At 38.6% G+C, this 15,245-nt stretch overlaps 1 pseudogene; it reads left to right on the forward strand.

Moving 5' to 3' along the window:
* Positions 1 to 4,319: 4,319 nt before the first annotated feature.
* Positions 4,320 to 11,454, forward strand: LOC102961481 (annotated as a pseudogene).
* The last annotated feature ends 3,791 nt before the right edge of the window (positions 11,455 to 15,245 follow it).

Raw genomic sequence — 15,245 nt, forward strand, 5'->3', positions numbered from 1 at the left:
TTGATTCATAAATCCTACATTTGTATTTCAAAACTTACTGTAACATGGTACTGGATAGAATCTGCTGTGTGTGTGTGTGTGTGTGTGTGTGTGTGTGTGTGTGTGTATGTGATAGGTACGTGGGTGATAGAGAGAGAGGAGAGGGCCAAGAGACAGCAGAACAAAAGGCTGGTGACCCTAAGCTTTGAAAGCAACCTGACCTGGCGGCCAATTCTCATTCTATTGCTTGTTATCTCCGTGATTCCAGACAAGTTCTCATTTGTAAAGGGATAATCGCAGTTTTTAAGATTTTGTAACTGCCATGTGAGGTCTTTAGTAGAACGCCCAGTTCAAGGTAACTTTGCAGCTGTTGAGACCATCACTCTGATTAGGAGAGGCGAGGGCCTATCTAGTGCCCAACTCCTCATCACGAGGGACACGACAAGGTGGGTGTCAGTACAGGCACCACCTCCTCCAGTCACCAGTATATTGGTAGTGTTCTCATAGCACTCTCTTTTCCTCCTGCTTGACTTTCTCCAGGGACAAGCTGTGGTTGAGCTGGACCTGTTGGGCTTGGTTGGTGTGGAAGAAGATATGGTGGCCAGGACAAGCCCCATGGGCAATTCCTAAAGGAAAGGTCCTCCCCAGTTCCAGTGATTGTAGTAGGAGCCAGACAAGCCACACGGCACCAAACAGCACAAAACTTAGAGGTGAGATTTTACAGGCACCTAGGAACTTGTGGGATCACAGCCTAGCTTTAGAAACACCCTAAAACAGTAGATTTCTCCATGAATGAATGAAGCAGCCCAATTAATCAGCATTTTCAGTCACATGACCTAAAATACAAGTTACACTAGCATACAGATAAAAAGCAGTGTTTTGTTAATTTGAAGCCCACATAGTGGAATAATATCTCATTTGTTATGTGATCCTATATGCAGAACATCAATTATCCAAACACACAGCTAAGACCTAGGATATGGACGCATACAAACTCCAAGCAGGACAAAAAGGTTTCCACAATATTCCAAAGCCATGCATGGATGTTGATGCACTTTATCCCCAACTCCCATGCTATGCTCTGTCAGAAGAATCGGGATTCTGGTGAGGTGGATGCTGCTGTGTGCTGGCAGAGCCCTGCAGGTTGGATGCCCCTACTCTGCCAGATGAGGACAGAGCTCAGGTAGCCCTCTGCTCATAGCTGGAGGGCCTTGCTCAGGGTCAGGCAGCATCCAATGTGTGGTTGATGAAAAAGTATAGATGCCCAGTGCCCTCCACCGAAATGGCATTAACTGAGATCCATGCTGCTCCCTCTGAGGCCCTTGATGTGACTGTGCTCACTCCCCGCTTCAGGCTCTGCTCCATCAATGCCTTCACTCTCCCGCACACTTTGATTCAACTGCACTCCTCAATAAACTCCCTGCCATGGAGCTGTCCTAGCCTGGGACACCTGACCCATGGCATCTAATTCCTACTCCATGTGAAATTATAAGTAGCATATTAGAATGGCTACACTGGTACTTCTGGAAGCAGGAGAGGTCACCGAGAATCCTGGTGGGTAAGAGCAGAACAATAATTAATACAAGCGATGAAAAATATACATACAATATTTAAAAAATTGATGCCATCTTGTGCAGTTACAAATAGATCTATATAATCCAATATTCCCTAAGGAACTCTTTATTCATAATAAATGAGTCTGAGATATAAAGAAATGATTCATTTATGTTTGAAAAAGTAAGGAACTGTGTGATACTCTTTGTTTACATTCTTGTCAGAAAGTAGTTTATGAAAGATGTGCAGGGCAACACTCTAGTATAGCTTTAAAAAGGATAATGATTTCCAAAGGATACTAGGTTAAATGGATATTTGTATGGAATATCTAATAGGTGTGACTAACTCCTACCTCTCAGCGTACACAAAGATTAATGCCAGATGGATTAAAAATCCACATATGAAAGAAAAAATACAGCTTTTTGAAAAAATCATAAAAGGACTTCTTCATGACTTTGGGAAGACAAAAAAAAAACTGCTTAACTAGAGAGCACGAGATGTACTAATCATAAAAGAAAAAATACAATATATTAGACCACATTAACATAAATAACTTGGATTCACCAAAAGTCATCATAGAGAGAATGATAGAGTAAGCCATACATATTTGACCAAGGACTCCTACCCACAAAATATAAAGAGCTCCTACAAATCAATAGAAACCAAGATAAGGTTATCCAAGTAGCCACTAAGTGTATGAAAAAATGCTCAATTACATTAGTGATTAGTGAAATGGGAATTAAAACCACTATATAATAGCAAAAAAAAATTTAGAAAGACAAAAAGTACTAATTATTGTTAAGGATGTAACTCTCAGACACTTCTAGATCCAGCATAAATTGGTCACTGTTGGATCATTTTGTCCAACAAAATGGAAACTCTTTGTCAGTGCCTACTAAGGCTGAACTCTTTCATACTCCGTGACTCAAAATTCTACCCTTATGTTAATACCCCTAAGGTTGTGTACATGTTTTCATCAAAAGACATGTCATAGTGTAACTAATTGTAATAGCCAGAAACTGGAAATTACCTGAATATCCATCACCGGTGGGTTGGGTGAAGAGATTGTGGCATATTCATACAATAGAATACCATAATACTATGTGAATAAAACCAATATGGGTCAATCTCATAAACATAGCAGTAAGTGAAATAAGCCAGACAGACTAGAATATAAACATTAATAAAATACAAGCATTTGTAGTTCATAAAAATTATAAAGATAAATAAAGCTAATATAAACTGTTGGATGTCAGAATTGTGGTCCTCTCGGTGGGAAGTAGTGATTAAAAGGGGCCCAAGGAGGGTTTCTGGAATTACTGGGGATGTTCTGTTTCTTGAGGTGCTGTTTACATGGGGACATTATATTTGTGAGGATTTCTTTACGATATGTGCAATTTTCTGCATACTGTATACTTCAGTAAAAGGTTAAGAATGCAATGGCCCATAAATTATTAGAATTTGATTTCTGCAAAACTCATTTAGAATGAGATGTCCCAGTAATTTAGGTGGTATTAGATCAAGAAAGAAGGAAGGACTGGACAAGGGAGGGTGGGAGGTTGACTGAGATCAGCACTTGCCCTCCCCTCTTCTTCACGGCTCCCAACAATGGCTTTCTTTGTGTGTAGTTTGGAAGGTCATTGAAGGACAAATGTCAGAAGTACAGTTTCAGAGAAAGCCTGGTACTAGCCAGGCAGGCTTATCTGCTTTAGTTTGCACAAAAAAACTAAAAATATTATAATTTTAAAAAATAGAGAAAATTCATGTATTATACACAATACGAAATGACCTAAATACCACACTAAATGCTTCATGTCTGTTAAGATTTCCTTTTTTTTTTTTCCTAACAAATTCAAGTTTGAGCTTCAGGAACCTGTGTTTGAAGAATGTGCACAAATGCTTGTGTTTTTGTGTGTGCATAGTGTGCCTGTGTGTGTGCCTGTGCCTGTGTGTATACCCGTGTGTGTGTGTGTGTGTGTGCATGCATGTGCCTGTATGTGCCTATGCCTGTGTGTGTGCATATGTGTGCTTGTGCCTATGTGTGTGCATATGTGTGCCTGTGGGTGTGCCTGTGCCTGTGTGTGTGTGCATATGTGTCCCTGTGTGTGTACACCTGTGTGCCTGTGCCTACGCGTATGCATGTGTGTCTGTGCATGCATGTGCCTCTGTGTGTGCCTATGCCTATGTGTGTGCATATGTGTGCCTGTTTGTGTGCATATGTGTGTCTATGTGTGTCTGTGTATGCACGTGCCTGTGTGTGCATATGTGTGTCTGTGTGTTCCTGTGCCTATGTGTATACACGTGTTTCCGTGTGCATGCACGTGCCAATGTGTGTGTGCCTGTGCCCGTGTGTGGGCATATGTATGACTATGTGTGCATGTGCCTGTGTGTGTGCATATGTGTGTCTGTGTATGTGCACGGTCCCAGTGTGTGCATGTGTGCCTATGTGTGTGCATGTACCTTTGTGTGAAATTTTTCTTTGAAGACACTGGGATCAAAATACCTCCATTTTCTATTTTTCATTTTTGTTTAGATGACCCACCGGGAATGGATGAGTTTTCTGTTGCTGGCATTTTGTATAAATTTCGAGTGGATGTTTCTTTACAATGTCTTGCTGGCACGGGTATTCTTGTTCGATAGGGCATAGTCAGCCAGGTCTGTAGCATGTAGCACAGCCATTCAGTATTGAAAGCATTCATCAGGAGAGGCAGACAGAACATGTTCATGGCTGAATTCCCCGTAGCCATTCCCCACATTTGTAGAAGTGTAGATTTGTCAGAATCGTCATGCACATCAGGACTTTAGAAAGCTTAGCTTTGGAGCAAGAAAATAGGTGTGGTGTGATGTTTAAGAATGAAAAATGGAAAATCAATTTTCCCAGAATCCTGAGCAGTGCTGCAATGAATGAGGAGGGAGAGGGTCTGCTGCAGGTTGGAAGCTGCCCTGGTGGGAACCGTCCTAGCAGAAACCGACAGCAACACCAGCTTAAAAAATGCTTACCCCTCTGTGTCCTCCCTGCACCCATGCTGCCAGAGTGGGCTTGCTCACTTTTGCTTTCCTCACTGAAACTTCCATCCTGCAGTCCCTCCAGACACTTGGTACACACAGCTCAGACCAAAGAGGCCACTCAGTCCCTCTAAACAGTCCCTGGACTGCACTGGATATTTTTCAACTAAATATCTCCCTGTCAAAAAACACACCCTAATGTATGTGCATGTTTTATTTTTAACAGCAAGGGGCTTTATTTATTTATTTATTTTTTGAAAGTTCTCTGAGAAAGGGGGTAATAGAAATCCACTCAAGATAATACAAAGGCAATTGCCTCTCAGTTTCCCAAGATCCCATCTGGGCTGAGACAGTTGGAACTAAATCTTGGAAAGAGAAGCCTCCAAATGCTTCTCCCCACAATGGCTGGTCACTGCCATTCATTCCCCCTGCAGGAGAGACTGGTTCTGTTCACAGGTGTGTGCAATGGAGAGGCTTGCACACCTCTTCAGATACAGGGTGCCTGTCCACCCTGTAGGTGAGGAAAATGATCGCCCTGCAAGTGCCCACTCTCAGTGGCACAGTTGGTGACCTCTCTACTGTCCAATTCACAGTGTGGACCAAAAGGAGACTCTCATGTAATCGACATTTTACACACATTGCAACATCTTAATTTTATGGTGAAAGAGTTCTCTAGACTCAGAAATTTATTTTGGTATCTATTGAGCTAATTAAGCTTTCCAGTTGGTCTTGTTTCATTACAATGGCCACTACCAAGGGTCCTCAGGCTATCGAGTCACATGGAAGAAAGTACGAGAGGCAATCTTTCTCCAGACCCTCAAAAGTCAATGTCATCTTTTTCCCAGTGATGTACCTCTAGAAGACGAATTCCAGACTATTGACAGCAACCTTACGATGTGAGAGCACTTTGCTATTTACAAAGATTTTTCAGGTACTTCCTTCCTCTCTTCATCTTCCAGTGTAGGTAACAAAACCATTATCCCTACTTTGCAGATGTTAAAATTGAGGCTTACGAAGGGTTGATCTGTTGAAAGTCACATGGAAGAGCAAAACTCGAACCCAGACTTCTATTGTAACTCGGGTGTTTTTATTTCCAATATACCAAGTTTCTTCATGGCAGCAGAAGTGTGGAGACAGAAAAATAAAACCATTTTGTTTCCTAAAGTTCCTTTCACTGTTCCAGTATGAAGAAAGGTATTTGATCAATAAAGTTGTTAAAAATTAGAAAGATCCCCGCTGGTTGAGTAGATGTATCTTTGAGAGAATGTGTTAATCTTCACTTCATTTTTTAAAAGCAGGATATATTTATATACATATAATCTCCATACTTCTCCCATGTCTTTTACTTACAGTAAGCAATGTTCATAAAACTTCCATCAAGATACCGCTCCAAATTGGTTCACAACACTCTTAGGTAAGCAGATTTTAAAAAGGAAAGCGTTATTGTTGAAGAGAGCAAGATAAGGTGAAAAAGGAATTAATTAGGGAAAAAAATAGAATGAACAATGGAAAATGACCACAGGCAACAGCAACTCTTGGGATCTTGAATTTCTCTCAACTTTCAGGTAGAAGACAAGGCTTCTTTCTGTTCTCATTTTGTTTTTCTTACTGAAGACAAGAAAAGGCGGCACTTGACTGTATACAAAGTGGATCCTGAATTGTTTCACCCCAAATAACCCCATACAAACATTTCAAGTGAATTACAACAGCTAATCTGAAGGTGGGTTATTGCTTCCCTTAAACCTGATCTGTTTTATTGCTCAGCTCCTCCAACTTCAGAGAAAGTCTTTCTTGAAAAGGGAGAGCAAAGAAGGCACAGGAAGGGGAGGAGAGGAAGGGAGGGAGAATTAATCAGATTCAGAAGTAATCCTATAAAGTAGCACACTGGCTTTTTTATTGCCTCACTCTATTCTATATTAAATCTCTAAATGCAGTATTTAAACCTTTTTTTCTCTTAAAAAAGAATTCAGCATAGTGATTCAACTGACAGGAAAATGCTTTCTATTTTATTCATTTTATACTCTGGCGAAAAATTATAGGGAGGACCCCCGTCTTTCTTAGCTTTCAAGAAACTTAGAGCTCAAATGACAGAGATAATTTTTTCATGATTGTATAATAAAAATTGAATCCATTATCATAACCTTGTGGCGTTGCAAGAGTCTATACTGACTTTTGTCAGTACAAGAACATAATGTGTTTGGTGCCTCTTTAGGGCTAAAATGCATTTTTCTATATGATAAATCTTTGACTATTACCAGTCTTTATGTAGAAAGAATTCTGGTGTGATGTTTAGTGAATTAGAAAATGGGATTATGATGGGGCGCCTGGGTGGCTCAGTCGGTTAAGAGTCTAACTTCAACTCAGGTCATAATCTCACAGTTGGTGGGTTCGAGCCCCACGTCAGGCTCTGTGCTGACAGCTCAGAGCCTGAAGCCTGTTTCATATTCTGTGTCTCCCTCTCTCTCTGCCCCTCCCCTGTTCATGCTCTGTCTCTGTCTCAAAAATAAATAAACATTAAAAAAAAAAAAAATAGGATTATGAGAGTACTAAATGTGGTTAGGGGAGAATTGATTTCAGAATAGGTACATAGTGCATTAGCTAGTCTCTGGAGTGGAAGTAGGTGACCCCTGACTTGCAGTTTCGCCAATGTCTGAGGAGCAAATGTTCCACCCGTGGCAGATTTCAAGCTGCTAGGCTGGTATCACTGCATGCAGAGACAAGAAGAGATGTGTAGACAACCATCCCTCTATAGCATTTCCACCATGCATATGCAATAAATAGGAATAATCTCAAGAGGCGAGATATTAGCACAATGTAAAATCATGAGGAAGTCATGTTTTTTTCAGCATTTATTACTTTTTAATAAAATCCATTTCATTGTAGGCTTATGTAATTTAAATTTTAATAATGGCTGTGTTTAACACTGGGCTCACAAAATTTCTGAACATTTTATAAGCCCTCTCATGATCCACTAAGAGGTGGCTGTAGACACCGCTAATTGCAGAATGTTTGTAGAAAACAAACAAAATATATACTTGAACTTATTACTTGAGAAGTTCTATCAAGCCTCCACCCTTGACAATTGCATTTAGTTGTTGGGAGATACAAAGATGGGTGAGAAATGGCTTCTGGCCTCAGGAAGCTCAAGATACAGAGGACAGGAGAGGCCTGGGAGACTCCGTCAGTTAAGCAGCTGGCTCTTGATTTTGGTTCAGGTTGTGATCTCACAGTTTGTGGGTTCTCAGCCCCATGTTGGGATCTGCACTGACAGCGTGGAGCCGGATTGGGATTCTCTCTCTCTCTCTCTCTCTCTCTCTCTCTCTCTGCCTCTCCCCAGCTCTCTCTCTCTCTCTCTCTCTCTCTCTCTCAAGATAAGTAAATAAATTTTAAATAAAAATATCTAGGGTTGTCTGGGTGGCTCAGTTGGTCAATCATCCAACTTTGGCTCAGGTCCATGATCTCACAGTTCATGAGTTCAAGCCTTACATCAGGCTCTGTGCTGACAGCTCGGAGCCTGGAGCCTGCTTCAGATTCTGTGTCTCCCTCTCTCTCTGCCCCTCTCCTGCTTGTTCTCTCTCTCTCTCTCTCTCTCTCTCTCTCTCTCCCTCTCTCAAAAATAAACAAACATTAAAAAATTTTTTTTAAAAAGTTGTAGAGGAGAGGATAGGCAGTGCCAGGGAAGATTTGGATAAGTGCCATAGATAGACCAGGGACATACACATAGTACCTGGCAAGGACCCACCCTAACAGGGGGGCTTTGAAAAGGACATTACAGGTAGTCTTTAAGGGGTGAACAGGATGATAGTTCAGACAGAGAAAAGGGAAAAAAAAAGACATTCTTTGCAGGAAACACAACAAATGCAAGATCAGAGATAACACTTTTCTCAATTTTTTCCCAAGCATGAAGACTATGGTTAAGATCATAGCTGGATGTGACTTTTAGATTTTTTACATACTAGCCAGGTTTGACATAGACTTAATCACTCTTTCTTCTGAAAAAGTGTAACTAATAAAGGGCTGTCTTTAGAATTCAGTACTTGCTTGGCATTTGAGATGCACTCAACAACCATGGCAGAAGGAAGAGGAGAGAAAGCAGAAGCAGGAGAGGGCAGGAAAATGTAATTGCTTATAAGGAACAGGTTGCTCAAGTCTGATCTCTTTCAACAATAAATGTTTAGTTGGTGTTTGTTATTATTTGGTGGGGCGGGATGGAAAGGAACAATAGAGCTCCCTCCTTTCAGTTCTCAAGTTGGTTAGAAGTTCAAAGACTTCAGATATGAAACTTTAGCTGCCTGTTTTCAAATATGTCCCATCCTGCTAGAATCCCAACCTAGTTGGATTTCTCACAGTTTTCTTTAGGGGCATAAACTAATGTTTGAGGCAACTCTTCTGAAAAGAGATGTTTAATATTCACATGTGTTTTCTTAGACAGTCTGGAAGATCTCCAGATCTTTGAGTTTCTTGGGTTTCTTTGAGCTCTTTTCCAAGGAGACATTAAATGATCTCCAGTCCAATTTGAACCTGAGAGTGGAATATCATTAGCATGTTACAACTTGGCTCCTGGTAAGTATTGCAAATCACTCGCAGCCTATACTATTGCTTTGCCAATTTGTCACTTGGGTACCAACTGCATGAGTTTACTTGTACATCAATGCAACAAAAAGTTCTTGTGTTGATTTTAACAAGGACCAGCCAAATTAGATGAAGAGTGATGAACAGAACTTGGTTCTAATTGCTTGGAAGCAGCCATGATGATCCATTTCAGGATGCATATTATAGAAGGGTTCCCTGTTCATGTGGTCAAGACACTGAATCACTGAAGTGCCGTTTAAGAGTTCACATCCTAAAGATGTTTGCATCTTAAAATAAGCAAATGGCATTTTGAGTGTACGGTGTTTTGTTAAATCTGAGAAATGCCTTTCATTTGACAAAGTAACAGAGATGTAAAGACTGTTATTCTAGAAACAAGAATGCCTTCGAGATTGAAGTTCTCCTTATGGGAAGTCATTGCCTTTGGCATAATGTTCCATACTCTTAAAAGAAAAATATCTTTTTTATACTTTTCAACACGGGATACAGCATTCCAAACATTTTAAAATTGGTATTCTATCTTAATTTCTGTGTCAAAACCTTGTACAGAATTTTAATGTCATGGGTAATTTTAGGCTAATGATTATCACATCATAAATACAAAGTTATAGAATTGAACTGTGTGTATACATATATATTTTTTTCTCTTGCAAACATCGTTATTATACATGTTTTTTTCCAATTTTATTAAGCTGTAATTAACATCATAATTGTGTAAGTCTAAGGTATACAGTGTGATAACAATACACATACTCTGCAAAATGTTTACCACAATAAAGTTAGTTAATATATCCTTCACCTTGCATAGTTACCATGGTGTTGTTTTTATGGTGAGAACCTTATAAACTTTCAAGTGTACAATACAGTATTCTTAACTCACATACTGTATATTAGATCTATGGAATTTGCTCAACTTACATGTGAAAGTCTATACACTTTGACCACCATTTCCCCATTCCCCCCACTCTCCAGCCCCTGGCAACCACCAGTCTACTCTATGTTTTTATGTATTTAAATTTATTTTTGATTCCATGTAGAAAGATAGTAGGCAGTATTTATCTTTCTCTAGAGGCTTATTTCACTTAGTGAAATGTATTCAAGGTCCAACCATGTTCTCACAAATGGCAGGATTTCCTTCTTTTTAATGGGTGAATAATATTCTTATGAGATATATATGTATATTTCATTATATGTAATATGAAATACATATGGAAAATATATATACTTCAGATAGATATATATATATATAGATCTTGGTGTATGGCCATTTTAATGTGCCATTGAAATTGATTTGCTGTTTGAATTTAATTTTGTTGAGTTTTTTTATGTCTATATTCATCACGGATACTTACCTGTAGTTCTTTTTTTGTAGTATCCTCATCTGGATTTGTTATCAGAGTAATACTGGCCTCTTAAAATGAGTTTGGAAGTATTCTGTCTTCTTCAAATTTTTGTAATGGTTTGGAAAAAATTATGTTAATTTTTTTGTCTTTTCAAGAAAATAAATACTTTTATTAGCATGGTAATTTTTTTATTACACCTGGAAAGGTTTTGACCTCATACACTTGTCAGGTCAGCTACTGAAATAAATTTATAGCAAGACAACTTATGAAGTTCAAAAATACCCAGTCCCTGTGCACATTAGGGTCCAATGCAGACAGTCCTCCTGTCATTCTCCAGCCCCTCAAGAGCCTTTGCAAATATCTCTTCCTATGCCCAGAATCCCCTGAAATGCATCATGGTATTACATCAATTTGTACAGAATACCAAGATCAAGTCTCCTATTCTAGGAGTTGGGCTAAGTTGGGCTGTCCAAAAAAAATGACCAGACAGGTTACATCAGATAGTGTGTCACATAAAATTTAAATTTTCAACAAATCACATCTCTCTTTCTTTGTTGCAGACATTGATAGCAAAATTCTGGAGAAGTGGGAGAGACTATGGCCCTTCGATGTCCTCGAGCTGGCAGAGCTGGAGGAGGTGAAAGTGCTGGAGCCTGAGGAAGATTTCCAACAGCTCCTGCTGCCAGTCATCAATGAGATGCTGGATGACAATGTGGCTCTCACCCAGGAGTGGGGGAGAGCATACATGCAGAAGCAGCAAACTATGGCAGATGGACAATATGCTCATCCAAATAAAAACACAGGTGGAGGGGAAGCCTCAGAGGAGAGCACCCTGAATCATCTTCAGAATCCAAATGATGGAGTCAAAGGCAGAGTGACCAAAAGGAATAAGAAGGCCGAGGAGAAGGCCAAGGAGCCCATGAAAATGGCAGAGAGGTTGGTGGAGCTGGTCCAGTGCATAGAAAGAGGTGAATCATCCTGAAGGAAGGCCGGTGGTTTATAGCCAATGGGTTCTGGCCAGCCAATGGAGATTGGTCCAGCTGAGTTTGGACAGCCCAAAAGCTGAAACCAGAGGGCTTTTGTTCTCTCTCTCTCTCTCTCTCTCTCTCTCTCTGTCTCTCTCTGTCTCTCTCTTTTTCCTCTGTATACACTCTGCTCTCACCTACACCACATTTATGCAATTCTCTGTGTTTGGTTGATGACCTCAGTGTAATTTTTGACTGTTAAATGTTTTGGTTTGGAAAAGTAACTTGTATTTGGAAAATGCTCTCACATGAGAATTAGGGCCTAGAAGGTAAGCTCTTGGAGCAATCACAATTGTTCTTGGGCTTTGGTTATTTCTAAATTCTCAGGTGCTTTGCTCTTTGTTGTGTGACTTGATAGCTCCCTGGAACTTTGAGTGATACATGACACTCAGAGTTGGAGTTTTCCACTTCTAGAGGTGCTAAAGAAGCTGTGTTACTTCTAAAATATTACTTCATGCAGCAACTGCTAAAGAAGCTGAAGAAGGGACTAGACTTCATCTGGGAATATGAATGGGGCTAATGAATCAGAAGGGGTGGAGTATGGTAGTGTCTGTATTTCTGGACTTTAATTTCTGTGTGAGACCAGATGTTAATTCTTTTTTTTATAAGTTTGGTAGAATTCACCCATAAAGTCATCTGGTCCTAGGCTTTTCTTTGTTGGGAGACTTTGATTACTAATTTAGTTTCCTTTCTTGTTAATTCAGATTTTCCATTTCTTTGTAATTCGGATATAGCAGATCATATATTCCTAAGAATTTATCAGCTTTTTCAAGATTATCTAATTTGTTGGCATATAATTGCTTTAGTATTCTTTTATGAATTTTTGTATTTCTGTGGTATCAGCTGTTATGTCTCCTCACTTATTTCAGATTTTTTGTCCTCTTTATTTTTTTTTTCTTGTACTATACCCAAAGGTTTTCCAACTTTGTTTCTTTTCAAAAAAGCCCACTTTATCTTTGTTAATCTTTTCTTTTTAATTTTAAATTTACTTATTTAAATCCAAGTTAGTTAACATACAGTGTACTATTCATTTCAGGATAGAACCCAGTAGTTCATCTCTTACATATGATGCCCAGTGCTCATCCCAACAAGTGCTCTCCTTAATGCCCCTTGACCATTTAGCCCATCCCCACACCCAAAACCCCTCAATCAACCCTCAATTTGTTCTCTGTATTTAAAAGTCTCTTACAGTTTGCCTCCCTCTCTGTTTTTATCTTATTTTCCTTCCCTTCCCCCATGTTCACCTGTTATGTTTTTTAAATTCCACATATGAATGAAATCATTTAATATTTTTCTTTCTCTGACTGACTTATTCAACTTAGCATAATACATTCCAGTTCCATCCATATTGTTTCAAATGGCAAGACTTTGTTCTTTTTGATTGCTGAGTAGTATTCCATTGTGTGTGTGTGTGTGTGTGTGTGTGTGTGTGTGTATACATATATATACCACATCTTTGTCCATGCATCAGTCGATAGACATTCAAACTCTTCCATAATTTGGCTATTGTTGATAACACTGCTATAACATTGGGATGCATGTTCCCCTTCAAATCAGCATTTTGGTATTCTTTGGACAAATACCTAGTATTACAATCGCTGGGTTGTAGGGTAGTTCTATTTTTAATTTTTTGAGGAACCTCCATACTATTAACTTTTTCTCCTTGTTATCTATTCTTTATTTCATTTATGTGCACAGATAATTGTTATCTCCTTCCTTCTACTAATTTTGGGCTAGTTTTTCTTGTTTTTCTCATTCTTTGGAGTATAGGTGAGGCTGTTTATTTGAGAACTTCCTTATTTTTAATATAGGAATTTATTACTAAAAACTTCCTTCTTAGCACTGCTTTTGTAGCATCTCCAAAGTTTTAGTATGTTGTGTTTCCATTTGTTTCAAGATACTTTATTTTTCCTCTTGGTTTTATTGTTGGCCCATTGGTTGTTCAGGAATATGTTGTTGAATTTTCAAATATTTGTTAATATTCCAGTTTTCCTCCTGTTACTGATTTCTAGTTTCATACCACTGTGGTCAAGAAACATACTTGGTATGATTTCAATCTTTTTTTAATTATTTTTTAATGCTTATTTATTTTTTGAGAGAGAGAGAGAGAATGAGTGGAAGAAGGGCAGACAGAGAGAAAGAGACAAAGATCTGAAGCAGGCTCCATGCTCTGAGCTGTCCGCTCAGAGCCGACATGGGGTTCAAATACACAAAGTGTGAAATCATGACTTGAGATGAAATCGAGTGCTTAACTGACTGAGCCACCCAGGTGCCCTTAGTTTTTTTAATGTTTATTTATTTTTGAGAGTGATTTCAACCTTTTAAAAATTGGGTTGTATTTGTTGAAGGTTCTAATCATGAAAGGATATATATGTTTTGTGCTCTAATATATGACCTATCTTGGAGAATGTTCCATGTGTGATTAGGAAGAATGTATATCCTGTAGCTGTCGAATAAAGTGTTCTGTATATGTTCCAAAGTGAAGTTCAAGTCCATGGGGGACTTGTTGTCTTTTAACCCTTACACTAGAGTTAAGTGCTTAACACACTACCACATTACAGTATTAGAGTGTTCTGAATCTGACAATACACTATATACTTTTACCACTGTGTTGTATACTTTCATGTTTTAAAGTTATAGTAGCATCTTTTATTTCAATTTGAATAATTCTTTTTAGCTTTTCTTCTTAGCTTTCTGAGGGGCTAATTTCCCTCAGTTTTTCTTTGTGAGGTGAAGTCTTTACCTTACTGTTACTTCTGAAGTACAGTTTTGCTGGAGAAAGCACTCTTGGCTGATAGCTTTTCCCTTCAGTACATTGTATATACCACCCATTCTCTCCTGGCCTGGGAGGTTTTTGCTGAGAAATATGCTGACCTCATTGAGGTTTCCTTGTATGAGATAACTGTTTTCTCTTAGTGTTTCTAAGATTCTCTCTTCATTTTTGATTTTAGACAGCTTTATTATATAATGTGTCTTGTCGAATATTGTTTCAGTTTGACATTTTGGGGTAACTATTAGCTTTGTGAACTTGAATGTCTTATCTCTTTCTAGATTTGGGAAGTTCAAAGCCATTATTTTTTTTTAAATAAATTTTCTACACTTCTCCTTCTAGGACTCCAGTGATGTGTAGGTTAATAGTATACCTGAAGTCCTGTAAGCTTTCTTCATCCCTTTGTATTTTTTCTTTTTGCTTTTCTGACTGAATAATTTTAAGCAATCTATCTTCGGGCTCACTTGTTCTTTCTTCTCCTCAATCTAGTTGGCTGTTGAAGTTCTGTTGCATCCTTCAGTCATTGTATTCCACTGCTCCTAAATTCCTGTTCAGTTATTTTTTATATTCCTATCCTTTTCAAGCTTCTAATTTTGTTCTCTTATAGTTTTCCTGATTCCATTATATTTTAATTATTTTTATTTTTAGGTAATCTCCACACCCACTGGGGGCTTGAATTCCCAACTCTGAGATTAAGAGTCACATGCTTCACTACTGAGCCAGCTGGGTGTCCCATGATTCCATTGAATTTTATCCAATCTCATATATATATATATATATATATATATATATATATATATATATATCTGAGAATCTTAATTTGGGGGGAAATTTTTTTTGGAAAATATAAATTTTTTGTGTGTGGCAATTGCTGTATCTCTATTTCTTTGGGATTAAGTACTAGAAGCTTCCTATGTCCCTTGGATAGAATCCTATTTTCTTGATTCTCATTGATCCTTGTAATTCTGCTAAGTTGTC

This window comes from Panthera tigris, chromosome A3 (genome assembly GCF_018350195.1).
Source record: "Panthera tigris isolate Pti1 chromosome A3, P.tigris_Pti1_mat1.1, whole genome shotgun sequence".
NCBI lineage: Eukaryota > Metazoa > Chordata > Mammalia > Carnivora > Felidae > Panthera > Panthera tigris.